Source organism: Ceratotherium simum, chromosome 7, assembly GCF_057802395.1.
Source record: "Ceratotherium simum simum isolate JZ-2026a chromosome 7, ASM5780239v1, whole genome shotgun sequence".
NCBI classification, from domain to species: Eukaryota; Metazoa; Chordata; class Mammalia; order Perissodactyla; family Rhinocerotidae; genus Ceratotherium; species Ceratotherium simum.
This window is the reverse complement of record NC_141906.1, coordinates 73267545-73282397: the sequence shown is the minus strand read 5'-3', so window position 1 is coordinate 73282397 and position 14853 is coordinate 73267545. Positions and strand designations below refer to the sequence as shown.

The 14853-nt window shown below is 40.7% G+C and overlaps 1 long non-coding RNA gene and 1 pseudogene across 1 annotated transcript in view; one reads left to right on the top strand and one right to left on the bottom strand.

Moving 5' to 3' along the window:
* The window catches only part of LOC147916712 (uncharacterized), a 108255-nt gene that overhangs the window by 1852 nt on the left and 91550 nt on the right, over positions 1-14853 (bottom strand). The gene's annotated exons all lie outside the window — the stretch shown is intronic.
* Positions 5369-6889, top strand: LOC147916713 (prohibitin 1 pseudogene; annotated as a pseudogene).

The following is a 14853-nucleotide window of genomic DNA, read 5'->3' as shown; positions in this document are numbered from 1 at the left end:
GTGCTCAGAGTCTGGGTTATGAGAAGTATCCTGTCCCAGGCCACAGATTCTCTCAGCTGAGCCTCCTTGGCTGTCAGTCTTAGGGTTAGTTCTTTATTTGACTCTGACTTTGCTTTCCTCTTTTGATCAATACAAAGAAAAAAACTAATGGACTTTAATGGGGTGCCAGGCAATTAGCTGATCAGAAGTATGGTTAATAAGCTTTGCAACATGAAGTGCCTCACGGGGAAAATCTATCAGACTCCTCAACCATGTCAAGATCTGTTCCTGACAGGCAGTGGCTACTGGGAACAGCAGCAGGTGAGACGCTTTATTTATTTATTTTTTTTTGTGAGGAAGATTAGCCCTCAGCTAACATCTGTTGCCAATCCTCCTCTTTTTGCCGAGAAAGAGCGGCCCTGGGCTAACATCCATGCCCATCTTCCTCCACTTTATATGGGAGGCCACCACAGCACGGCTTGACAAGCAGTGTGTGGGTGCGCACCCAGGATCCAAAGCCTGGGCCGCCAAAGCAGAGAGCGCGCACTTAACTGCTGTGCCACCAGGCCGGTCCCTCAGATGCTTTATCTTTAAAAGGCTTTCCCTGCCTCTAATTTCCCTAGTCTGAAAGAAATAAGACAAGGCTAAAAAGAAACTAGGTCGGATCATGTGAGGAAAAAGCAGATTAGGAAGCCAACACAGTATCTTGAGTTGGACTATAAATCTTAGGGGTGGGTGCTGAGTCTTGATGAGATGGCTTCATGCAGCACTAAGTATAGCACCACATACCAACAAGCAATCAATAAAGCCTTTTAGTAGTGATGACTGGTGATGAAATGCCTGTCCTTTGTCAAAGTCCCATTGCTCATTCTCTGCCACCAGGTGCTTCATCTAATGTTAGGGGCTATCAGAATTGGAGTTGGGCTGCAGGACATTCCAAACAAAGGGTCTAGGATGCAAAAGTTAAGTCTTTTGCCATGGATGGGACCTGTGGTTTGTATAGAGACAGCAGTAAATAGTGATAAAAGCCCATCTAGGCAGATGGCATATGACATCTGGAGAGGATGGTGACAGGCACTAAGCAGTGATCCGAGCAGGGAAGTCCTCAACAGGAGATGCTCTGAAAGGTGGAGCACAGTGACACAATGAGGGGGTGTGCAGTTAGCTAACCATGTCTGAACCACAGCAAGGGAAGGGGAAGTTGGGGGAGATGAGCAGGGAAAGTGGGCAGCTTTGCAAAGCTTTGTAGACTGTGGTTGGGAGTTCAAATTTTGTCCTCAGTGACATGGGAAGCAAGTAAAGAATTTAAGCAGGAGGATGACGTGTTCCAAATACTTTTTAAGAAGATGGCTCTGGCTGCTATGTGGAGGGCAGTAGGGAAGTAGAGCAAGAGTGGACACGGGGAGAGACAGATGACACCTCCAGCTTTTGAGCAAATGTAAGTTTATTTTTAATTTTTGTATTTAATTGTTTTTAATGAGCTGGAGCTTCCTAGGGCAGAATTCTAAAGGAGCACTATTGGAGCTTTGGTCTTGGCCTTCTCCAATCTGTCAATACCATGAACCTCCCTTTCAGGTTATGACTTGCACAATCCCTTCTGGTCTCCCTCATGGCCATCCTGCTAACGTCCAATTTGGCTCCCATTTTTGTGAACTGCCTTCTCAGGCAGCTCTGACTGGATACAATACACATGCTTTGCAGCCAATCTCTAACCAACTCTGGCCAGAATGATGGGGGGTTAGGCGGGCGGGCAGGTCAGTGATTGCTTAGCATACAACGGCTGTTGCAGAGGGGACTGCAGCACCAGATGAGGATTTGTGAGTCTCTCCGACCTATCACCACGCTTACAGTCTACTTGGGTTTCTTGATCATTCCCATGGCTTCTAAGCCACAGATTTGGTTGGCCTACTCCTTCCTAGGCTGTGTACCATTTGCATACAGTATTGTTTTTTTTCCTGCACTACCCACAAAAGCAGCGGGGATGCATGTGGCTCTCTCATTAACTGGGCACAGAAAATTTGGCTATCGCTAGGCCCACACAGAATGGAGCCAGTTGCTACAGTGAGATAAAGGGCTTCCAGGGAATTCTGCGAGGTTCTTTTGCCTCTTAATGTGCCTGTTAAAGAGAGAAGAGAGAGTTCTAACAAGGGGGAAAACAAAACTTTCATGAAGTCCAGAGATTATGCCAAGACACTAACTTCTAATTTATTTGGAGCGCCAATGACTGAGTCTATACTAGGAATCTATTTCTCTTGCTGAGGATCTGGCATATTTACATCCCCTGAAAGGGGAAGTTTACTCTGGAGACATAGAGCTATGTAGGATAATAATCCCAGCAGACAAATGGGAGAAGACAGCAATAATAAATATTTCTGCTAAAACAGTGTAAAAGAAGTAAAAGCTTGGGGCATCTTGGGTGCACCAGCTGCTTAACTCTAAAGGCATTGATAACATGAGTCTTTGGCCAGGCTGCAAAAACATCTCTTAGTTACAGGTATCAAAGCCCGAGTGTCTGCCCTTGTTTATTACTGTCATTTAGTATGCTGGTAGTGTCTGCTCCCAGCACATTTTTCTCTGACACCAGAATCACAGGGTTTTCTCTCTCTGAATTCACAAAGTCTCCCAATGCTGACCCATCTACTTCTCAATTTTCTCCTGACTCAAGATTGTTTGGTCCCTTTGCTACAGAGAGAAAAGGGAACTTGCTTTCCAGGAAGGCTTAAATAATTGTATTTGTGTTCATTGAACTTTTAAGCCCTATCCTGTCTGAGGGCTGGGGTGGGGTATACAATTATAAAATGATGATAGTAAGAATACTATTTTCTTTTTAATTCAATTCCAGTTATTGATCAACAGTAAAAATACCAACTGTTTTCTTTTTAATTCAATTCCATTTGTTGATCACAAGCCTCAAGACTTGTAAGAAGTGAGACAGCTCCCTCCAGGAATTTGCAATCTAGTAAGAAGGTTTAGATAAGCACAGGTTTATAGTACAAGTATGAAATAAGTTGAATGACAACCAGGGATCCCGTGAGCTACAAGGGATCCTATGGAGAGGGACAAACCCATCCAGTTGGGGAGAAGAGAAAGGTCAGGGAGGTGTTCATGAAGTTGGTGGCATTTGAGATGAGTCTTGAGAGTTGGGTTTGAGATACGGAGCAGTAGCAGAAGGCTGGGGAAATGAACCAGGTCCAGATGAGATTGGAGAAATCGCCTTAGCTCGAGAGCCTGGAGTATCAAGGTCACCTGGGCAGTCTTTGGCCCAGTGTCTATGGATCAAGAAAACTTAGATGTAATTCAGAAAAGTATTGATATCAAGAAAGTCTTTTCTTTCCTGGACACAGAAATGTGAAATTTTAGGTGGTCAGGTAAGAATGTTCAGGAAAAGTAACTGCATCAGGATTCTAAGAGATATGTTTATTTTCAGAGAATTACTAGGGTTATAGGAATTAGAATCCCATTTACTAGGGAGAGAATTGGCAAGAGCTAAGCACGGTAAGATTCCCTGTCAAGTGGGCAGGGTTTGGGCCAAGATTCTTATCCTGAAGAGATTATGAGGCATTATGCAGGGTAACAGACTGACTTCAGAACCTGGAGGAAGGTCCAAAGCAAGAGTCCCATTCTGGGGCCTGAAACAAAGTGAGGAGTCCAAAGGGCTATTCCTCAGAGGTGTCAGCATCCAGACTCAGCCCAATCACATCAGATACTCATTTCTGTGTAGCAATATGTCTCAATGTCAAGCCTCACCAGATGGTAAGGCTGAGCTGCTGACATTTTTTCTCCCCTGAGCGGGCCCTAGGGTTTGTATATCTGCAGGCAATGCCCTGTGTCAGAGATGAGAAAAGCAGGAGAAGGGGACAAGGCAAACTTCTTCCTGTTCTGGCAATATGTGAATGTGTGCCCCGAGAGACTTCTGCTATAGAACAGCAAAGCCTGATGGGGCACATTATTTGAGACATTACCAGTCTCACAAGAGGAAAGCAAGAAGAGGTAAGAAAAAAAAGAAAGAGAGAATAAGCAAGAGAGAGGTCAAGCCTGATCTACAGGAGGGTGAATAATGGTTGCAATAGTGCTGCCAGGATACTGAGCTTTGGGCCAGCCTTGAGGAGAAGAAGGCAAGTCTGGGACTCCACCAGGAATTGAAGCCCTCAGGGGAGAGCAAGGAAGGTCTAAGGGGTGGAACCAAGGTCACTGACATAGTCCCAGATTAGCGGCGCCCCTAGTGACTGTCAAAAGCAAAAGCAAATCTTCTCTGCAAGAAAACTTCTCCAATTCCCAATTTAAGCCCTCAGATATTCTAGCTATTACAGCAAACAATGAGCTCACAAGATCATTAAACATAGAATGCGAGCCACTATTACTTAGAGCTGGCAGAAATAACATACAATGAATTTAGAATCCTAGGGATTGCAGATATGAGATCTGTCAGATATAGAATATAGAGCAGCTGTGCAAACACAAGGATTATCTAACCCACAAGAAACTTTTGGGAGCAAAAACATGGGTTTGTGGGAAAAAATGAAACAGCAAGAAATTAAAATTATAATTGTTGATGTAAAAATATTAATGTGTTAATTAGCAGATTAGACACAGCTAAGGACAGAATTAAATCGTTGGCAGATATACCTGGAGAAATTACCCACAATGCAACACTGAGAAGGGAATGGAAAATATGAAACAAACAATAAGAGATTTGGGAAGTATAATATACATCTACTCAGAGTACCAGAAAGAGAGAGTAGAGGAAATGGAGAAGAAGCATTACTCAAAGTGGTATTGGCTACAAATTTTCCCAATTTATGAAAAATATGGACTTCCAGATCCATGAAGAACAGCATATCTCTAGTAAGTCAATATTTAAAAATCTCTGAAGAACATCAAAGACAAAGAGAAGATCTAAAATCATCCAGAGAGTGAGTGGAGCTGGGGAATTCATGTGGAAGTCAGAGGGGAAGCAGGTACAAATGGGCTAAGAGATGAGGTCCAGCAAAAGAAACACAGCTACCAAAGTGCTCAAGTCCATCAGCAAGTTCAGCCTGGCCTTAGAATTTGGCAGAAATAGTAAGTGTGAATGCTGGCCACAGGGCTGTCACCTTTGTCTGGTTCTGTAAAGTCCAGAACATTGTAGCAGCCAAAAGGACTCATTTTTTTATCCCTTGGGTACAGAAACTAATTATCCTTGACTGCCACATAATGTACCGGTAATCATTAGAAATAAAAATGTACAGAATGTCTGGGCAGGCTTGGTGGCTTAGTGGTTAAGTTAGAGCACTCTGCTTCAGCAGCCCGGGGTTCATGGGTCCAGATCCCAGGCGTGGAGCTATGCACCGCTCATCAAGCCACTTTGCAGCAGCCTCCCATATATAAAGTAGAGGAAGATTGGAAACAGATGTTAGCTCGGGGCCAATATTCTTTACCAAAAAAAAAAAATTTACAGAATGTCAACGTCATGCTTTGCATCCTTTTCTAGACAGTTGCCAGACAGTTTCCCTACATCTTCATCAGCAACAGAGAGGACTATAATAAGCATGGACTGCCATCCATCACTATGGAAATCCTCAAATGAATGGTGGCTCACCTTGATGTCAGAAAACTGGTCACCAGAGAGAGCTGGTCCCCAGAAAGGTGAGCAATGACTTATCCAACATGCCCTTGATACATTTGACCTTTGGGATGAAGTTCTAAGAGCAGTAAAAGCCAAACAGGTCGCTTAGCAGAAAGCAAAGGAGACCAGATTTGTGAAAGAAAAGACTGAGCAACAGAACAAGGCAAGCATCATATCTTCCAAGGGCAACTCCACAGCAGCTGAATTGGACAACAGTTTGAGCTGCATAGGCTGGAAGCTCAGAGGACATTGTGTACCAGCTTTCTTGCTCTTGAAACATTAGCTGCTTGCCTACCTCAATGAGGCTTGCTTTAATCACAGCTCCTCCCGATGACCAGGCCACAGCTCCAATCTTAACATATCCTTCCTCCTGCCCTCACCCACCAGATCATTGTGAAATTTCATGGCTAACTTAAAATGAAGGGGGAAAAAATCATTTTAAGATCTCAGAGGGAAAAAAAATAGCCAGAAAGAAAAAAACAGGTTACCTTGAAGGAATAATAATTAGAATGACAGAGCAACTTCCCAACAGCAACAATGGAAGCCAAAAGACAGCAAAATAATATCTTCAAAATGCTGTTAGAAAAAAACTTTCAACCTAAAGTTGTGTACCCAGCTAAACTATCTTTCAAAACAAATGGTAAAATAAAGACATCTATAGACAGAAAAAAATGAGAAGGTTTATACCAAGAAAATTGCTGTATTAGAACTTCTAAATGATCCATTTCAGGAAAACGGAATATGATTCCAGAAGGACAACCTGAAATACAAAAAGAAATGGTAATAAAGCAGGAAAAATATGCCAACCTATTATAAAAATAGAAAAGAAGCAGGGATGACAGAAAGGATTTACACAGACAGTAGCTGGAAGGAAAGTGTTGCAAACAGAGTGAATGACAAGAAAAAAATGCAGAGATAAGAAAATCTGGGACATGTTGAAGACATGACAGATCTTTGTCAGAGAGTGGCCAGGTTGCAAGAGACATTCTCTCTCTTCTTTCATTACTATCAGTGTTGGTCTTAGGAGAAGCCTTCACAATCTCTCTCTCTGATAATCCTTATTCCTTGCTTTCCTCTTCCCTTCTTTCTCCTCCTTCCCAGGAGGCTGTCTGGTTGGTCAGATTCCAGATAAACTCTTGTTTTCTAGGGTCTTGTCTTCCTGTTAAAAAGTCAGTGCATGAGGATATAGCTCTTTCCTGGTCTCTCAGGAGGCCAAAGTGGGGAAGTCAGGGCAAGGTCTTACATAGAAGCAGACCAGGCATGTTGCTCTCTCTTTTCTGTCTCTTGCTTTTATGCAGCAAGTAGTAAGTTTTTTCAAATACTCTTCACCATGTGACAGCCAGGTAAACCTACTGCTCCAGCAACAGCCCAAATTAATTCAGTACTAGGTATTCAGGACAAAGACGTTTTCTTTTGCCAGCTGTTACTCTCCAGTTCCACCTGCTGGAATGTGTACATTTATATTGCCCACCTTAGTAGTTAGATCTGTGGGTTAGGCATAGGACACAGGGAAGTATGGTAGGAGATGGTGAATAGGGCAAACCCCAAAATCTGTTTTGGACTGGAACTCATGCTGTTTAGACCTAACTAGCATAGAAAAAAAGGACTCTCCTATTTTATCCAGCAGAGGATTGGAATTCTATGCACCCGTGGGGAAGGTCAACTGTGATCTAGGATTTGGGTCTTTAGGGGTCCCTTGGCTATAGCACCATATAATAGTACCTACTTACATTAAGAATTCTAACAATTTGCTGAGACCATTATAATTTAAAGAAGTTTTTAAAAATAGCTTTACTGAGGTATAATTACATATAATAAACCATATACATGTAAAATGTACCATTTGATGAATTGTGATATATGTATATATACATGGGAACTTAACACACAATAAAGTAAATGTATCCATCATCCTCAAAAGGTACTGAGCCCCTTTGTAATCCTTTCCTCCCATCCCTTCCTACCTTCCCCTCCAACCTCATCACCAGGCAACCATTGATCTGCTTCTGTCACTATAGATTAGTTTTCATTTTCTAGAATTGTATATAAAAGGAATCATATAGTATTTCCTCTTCTTTTGTCTGGTTTCTTTCATTCTGCGCAATTATTTTGAGATTCATCCATGTTTTTGTGTTTTGTGAATTATACCAATAATTCAATATTTTTATTCATAAATAGTATTCCATTGATGGACATTTGGAGTTGTTTCCAGTTTGGGACTATTACAAATAAAGCTACTATGGATATTTATGTAAAAGTCTTTGAGTGGACAAAGAATTGACCCATTTCTCTTGAGTAAAAACCTAGGAATGGAAGGCCTGAATCATATGATAGGTGTATGTTTAACTACTTCAGAAACTGCTGAACTATTTTCTTTTTCTTTTCTTTTTTTTTTTGTGAGGAAGATCAGCCCTGAGCTAACATCTGCCAATCCTGTTCTTTTTGCTGAGGAACACTGGCCCTGGGCTAACATTCATGCCCATCTTCCTCCACTTTACATGGGATGCTGCCACAGCATGGCTTGACAAGAGGTGTGTCGGTGCACGCCCAGGATCCAAACCCCGGGCTGCCACAGCAGAGCGCACAGATTCAACCGCTACGCCACGGGCCAGCCCCTAAACTATTTTCTAAAGTGGTGAGAGTTCCAGTTCCTTCACATCTTCATCAACACTTGGTATGGTGAGTTTTTTAATTTCAGCCCTTCTTATAGTATAGTGATATCTCACTGTAGTTTTGATTTGATTTCCCTAATGACTAATGATTTGGGGTATTTTTTCATATGTTTATTTGTCAGTTATATCTTCTTTGATGAGGTGTCTGTTCAGCTCTTTAGTTCATTTTTAAATTAGGTTGTCTGCTTTTTGATTATTGAGTTTTAAGATATTGCTTTCAACTGAAAGCAGTTCTCCTTCGTTTGGTATCTAAAAGACCAAAACTGAGATTCTAACAAAGCTGACAGAACCTGCCAGATGTAGCACTTCTAGGCTGGTGCATCAGTTGTTTACTGTCATAATAATGGCGTATTATAAACAATCTCAAAACCTCAGTAGCAAAGGACAGTAAACATTTATGTAGCTCATGAGTCCGTGGGGTTTACCTCATCTGGGCTGGGTTCACTCAGGCGTCAACAGTCAGCTGCGAGCTGGCTAGGTCACTCTCTTTATCACGTCTGGGCTCACTCTCATGCATGGTGCTGGCTGGCTGATGGCTGACCTAGGGCACAGTTGGGATCACTGGGGTGCATAAACTCTGTTCCATATGTCTCTCACCCTCTATCAGGATAGCCAGGTCATAGTCTTCTTATGGTAATGACAGAAGGCAAGACTAGCAACTGAAAATGCACAAATATTTTTCAAGACTGAAAAGTTTGCTAACATGCCATTGGTCAAAGCCATGGCCAAACCCAGAATCAGAATGGAAGGACCCTACAAAGTTACGTGACAAAGGACATGGACACAGGGAGGCACGAAGACTTGGAGCCATTAACGCAGTCATTAATGGTGAGAGGCAAGTGGTTAGTCAGTACAGATGATAGCAAAGAAATACCATAAATCTTGGCCCCGAGGCAATTACATTTACATTTTACCTCTTCTGGTCAAGTGACTAGTAAAGTTTACCAGTAGTTCTTTCCCAAATTGCTGTGCTAAGATCTGAGATGTTCCTAAGAGTAGAGAGTAAAGGGTGGATACTGTGTGAACAGTTAGATATGTCTAATTTTTGAGAAATAGTCAAAGGCAGAGGAGACCAGGCAATACTGAGGGATTCATTAAATAAATGGATTCCAGTGTCCAGAATATTATATATTAATTGGCACATTTTTGGTTGCAAGTGACAGAAATCCAAGTGAAACTGGTTTAAGCAGAAAAGGAACTTTATAGCTCCCATAACTGAAAAATCTAGATATATATCAGGTTTCAAACACAGCAGGATCCAAAGCCTCAAATAATGACATTGTGACTCAGTGTCTCTCCATCTCTTGGCTGGGAATTTCTCTGTGTCTTCACTCTCAGGCACAGTCTCTCCACATGAGGGTTGTCAGCAGCTCTAAGCCTACGTCCTCCATTTTAACAATTTCATGGGAAGGGAGCTTTGTTTTCCTTCTAATTCCAGTAAAGCTCTAAAACTGATGTCATTGCTCTGACTTGTATTATCTCCCTGACACTGAATCTATTACTTAACCCAAAGGAATGGAAAATGCTTATTGTCCAGTCCTGCCTTGGATTTACACTTTAGAGAACGCTGCATATCACAAACACACATACATGCCACACATTTATCTAAGAACACTCTGTCACTCAGGAATCAGTTCTTAACACTGGCACAGCACAACCCATAAACCTAAATGTCTGCTCCTATGACTAACACCAGTCAGGCCAAGGAAAATATTCCTACATCGCTTGACCTGTGTCCTCAAAACAAAAGAGAAAATGCATCAAAATGCTATCTTTTGTAGGTCATGCTGCCCCTGACATTGGAGAGAGATACTACTTTGGAGTAAGCAAAGGAGTTCAGTGGCAGAATTACTTAGATAAGAGAACAAGCACTTAGGTGATTTTACATTTTTTATATTTTATTAACGTGTCATGTCCTTCTTCTTCGATAGCATGAATTCTGTAGATTCTAGCCTAACGAAATATTTTCTCCCAGTAGTGCTAGTTGCCCGCTTTCTTATTTCTTTTTTTTTTTTTTTTGTTTTTTGTTTTTTGTTTTTAATGTAACAGTTTTATTGAGATATAACTCGTATTACATGCAATTCACCCAGTTAAAGTGTTAATTCAATGGTTTTTAGTATAATCACAGAGTTGTGCCACCATCACCACAATCAATTTTATAAATAAAGAAATCCCTTAACAGTCACTCCCCATTTCCCTTTAACCCCTCACCCCCAGCACGAGACAACCACTAATCTGAATTCTGTCCCAGTAGATTTGCCTAATCCTGAAATTTCATATAAATGGAATCATACAATAAGTGGTCTTTTATAACTGGGTTCTTTCACTTAGCACGTCGATTTCAAGGTGCACTCATGTTATAATGTGTACCTGTACCCCAGTCCTTTTTATGGCTGAATAATATTCCATTGTATAGATTTACCACATTTCATTTATCCTTTCTTTTTTTTTTTTATTACTATATAACATTTTTATTAAATGCCTACTGTATACTGAACATTTTGCTGGCAATGGGTGATATTGATGAACCTAACAGAAATAGCTCCTACCTATTTTGTTTTTTTTTTTTTTTTTTTTTTTAATTTTTTGTTTATTGCAGTAACATTGGTTTATAACATTGTAAAAATTTCAGGTGTACATCATTGTACTTCTATTTCTGCATGGACTACATCATGTTCACCACCAAAATACTAATTACAACCCATCACCACACACATGTACCGAATTATCCCTTTCACCCTCCTCCCTCCCCCCTTCCCCTCTGGTAACCACCAATCCAATCTCTGTCCCTATGTGTTTGTTTATTGTCTTATTTCTTTGTATGTTTCATTTTGTGGTTCCACAGATACTCACAAATTAGCTTCATAATCACAAGCTGGTAGCTGAGCAACATTTTACAATATTAAATAATTCATACTACTCTTAATATTTATACATACGTAGATATATAAATATAAACGTAGCATGCATAAAGTATGATACTGATTCCTTACATAGGCAACTGGATGGTCAGTGAACACCAGAGTTCTGAATATTTTTATTTTTTGTAAGAAACGCTGATAAGATGTATGCAAATTTTCTTAAAAATTTTAAAATTTCAGCTTTGTTTTTTTTTAAAGATTTTATTTATTTATCTTTTCCCCCCAAAGCCCAGTAGATAGTTGTATGTCATAGCTGCACATCCATCTAGTTGCTGTATGTGGGACGCAGCCTCAGTGTGGCCAGAGAAGCGGTGCATCGGTGGGCGCCTGGGATCCGAACCCGGGCCGCCAGCAGCGGAGCGCGCGCACTTAACCGCTAAGCCACGGGGCTGGCCCTCAGCTTTGTTTAAATAATTTTTATTTAAAATTAGAATTTATGTTTGGCCTTTTAATTTTAAGATAATTTTGAGTATTTTAGAAGAAAAATTAACATTTTTTTAAATATGAAAATAATGTTATATTTTCATATATTTTGGTTATATTTTCTGGATATACATTTAAATTTTGTATACTTTTACTTTAATTATATTTTATTTTTAATTCCTTTAGAAGAGGGGTTGATGAGCTTTACAAACTACAGCCAACAGGGTGACTGCCTGTATTTGTAAATAAGGTTTTATTGGCTACAGTCATGTCCATTCGTTTATGTATTATCTAGAGTTACCTTCACACTACAATAGCAGTTGAGACAGAGACCATAGGCAAGGCTAAAATATTTACTGTCTTGCCCTTTAAGAAAAAGTTTGCTGACCCCTGCTTTAGATTACTGTCAACAGAATACAAATTATATGAAAATATTGATTATAATAACATAATTAATGATTATGCTAGGATAAAAACAAGACAAATACATTTCATGGAATAAATATGTAATAATTTATGAAATTTGTATTTTACTATGCATCTGGACATTGCCAGTCCATCAAAATCACACCTAGACATGTGTAAATATGATTAAATGTGGCTCTATTTGGTATTTTTGCTGACTTTTAGTCAATAAAAACCACAGTTTTACACATAATTAAAATTTTTGGCATACTGAAAGCAAAATCATAGAGCATATTTTATGTAACAATTTGTTTGCTCAATTGATAAGTTTGTAATATTTAGGAAAATAGTAGAAGGGGGCCTCCGTTTTAACTCTTGTTCCTGGGTCTTGTGAAAGTTAGAAACAGGACTAGGGAGAAGTTGCTAGGTTCATCAAAGGAGAACCAAGATGTTGTTACAAATAGAAGGGGGAAGGGAGATTGGACAGATTACAAATAACAGATGCAAATTAGAGCTGACAGTTTGCCAACAGGAGCAATTCTCTCAAATGCTACTGTTCTCTGATTCCAGAACAGGGATTAGTGGGGGCAGGGAGGAAAATATCAGACCCGTGGAAGAATAAGCAAGCTATCTCATGACATTCCTGGCCAGGGAAGTGTTTGATCAGAAGCTCAACGGCCACATCAAGGGTACTGCAGAAAGGATTCCTGCATTAGGAAGGAGACTGGACTAGATGAGTCTAGTCAACAAATAGTTGTTCAGAACTGTTATGTCTCAGGCTCTGCACTAGGTCCCAAGGTTTGGACAATTTTACAATTCCAATAACCAGCTGAAAATGATGGGAAGGAACAGACTAGTTCCCACTGTTGCAAATGTACACAGTTCAGAAACATCTTAGCGGGCAGTCTAGCTCTGCTGTTAAGAACGTTCTGAGTCTATTTATATATCAGAGACACATACACTCAGAAACCATCATTGTAGGAGGTAATCTGGGAAGTTACCCGAGGACAGTCTATGGCCTTGACAGTTTAACTTCAGAAGGAAGGATTAAGCAATCTTTGTACATAGATCCCCCAGATATAATTTTTTTCATCTAATCAGTCCACCAAAGGCAAAAGGTGAATTTCTAACAAATTAAGTTGAAATGCAGTATAAGCCACCCTGAAAAGCAGATTTCAAAACCAATTTTTCTCTGATTTCCTTGTGAACCTGGAAGTTAAGAGCTCTGTGGAGGGAAAAGGATGCATCCTCTTTGATCAAAGTTATCAAATCAATTTATTCTATTTCTAAAGGAATGAATGAAAAGAAAACAGGCACCAGCATTTTATCTATGGTAAAGGGGAAGAACAGGGCTTCATGTTCCTTCCTCACAGAATCTCTGGAGCCAGATTTAGGCAAATGATAATGACCAGCATAGTCTGTAGGATTAGAATCCTTGGCTTCCTTCCTTTCTTGCCATTTCCTCCTCCCATAAAATCATACCTCTGTCTTCTTCTTCTTTTTTTTTTTTTTTGTGAGGAAGATCAGCCCTGAGCTATCATCCATGCTAGTCCTCCTCTTTTTGCTGAGGAAGATCGGTCCTGAGCTAACATCTATTGCCAATCCTCCTCCTTTTTTTCCCTTTTTCTCCCCAAAGCCCCAGTAGATAGTTGTGTGTCGTAGTTGCACATCTTTCTAGTTGCTGTATGTGGGACGCGGCCTCAGCATGGCCAGACAAGTGGTGCATCAGTGCGCGCCCGGGATCCGAACCCAGGCCACCAGTAGCGGAGTGCGCACACTTAACTGCTAAGCCATGGGCCGGCCTCAAATTTTTTTGTGTGTGTGTGTGAAGAAGATCAGCCCTGAGCTAACATCCATGCCAATCCTCGCTTTTTATTTTTTTTGGCAGAGGAAGACTGACCCTGAGCTAACATCCATGCCCATCTTCCTCTACTTTATGTGGGACACTGCCACAGCATGGCCTGACAAGGAGTGTGTCGGTGCGCGCCGGGGATGCGAACCCGGGCTGCCAGCAGCGGAGTGCGCACACTTAATCGCTATGCCATGGGGCCGGCCCCCACACCTCTGTCTTCTATCAGTCTCAGTCTAAAGCTACAGAACACTGTTGAGATACATTTCGTTCCTCTAAGCCAGTCATACCACAGCTATTCTCTAACGAAAGATTTTTAAAACTGGAAGGGGCCTTAGAGATCATCTTGAAAACTTCTTCAGTGCCCAGGAAAGTTGAATAAATAGCCCCCAGTTAACCCAAACATTTTGGTACAGAAAAAAAATCTATAACCCAGATATCTCAACTTTCATTTAAATGTTCTTTCAACTGGGCCACTCAATACGATGGTGCTGTGGAGGATTAGAGAAGTTTTCTTAATAAGCCATTCATCAAGTCCACTCGAGACTTCACTGTCTCTTGAATATTGGCTTGGTGCAGAAATCATCCACAGAATTCTTTTGGGAAATCTCGGCTTTGTTCTGACTCTGAAACTTCTTGGTTGTTGATCATGGGCTGATCCCTTATCCTTTGAAAGCTCAACTTAATTTTCTGTAAAGTAGGGATAACCACTAAAGCACCTCATAGGATTGTTTTAAGGATTTATAAGATAAAGTGTGTAAGGTGCTTCACAAATTGAAAAGAAGTACATATACGTCAGGTGTTACTATTGTTGTTGCAGTTAGGCATATGTTTCTCCAAGATATTTCCTGGATAAATTTTCCACAGTCTATAATCTTTGCTGTTTCCTTTCATTCATTCAACATTTACTGGGTATCTGTTGTGTGTCAGGCACCATTCTATGTGACGGAGCTTCAAAAATGAATGAGACAAAATGCAGGCCATCAGGAATTCCACAGA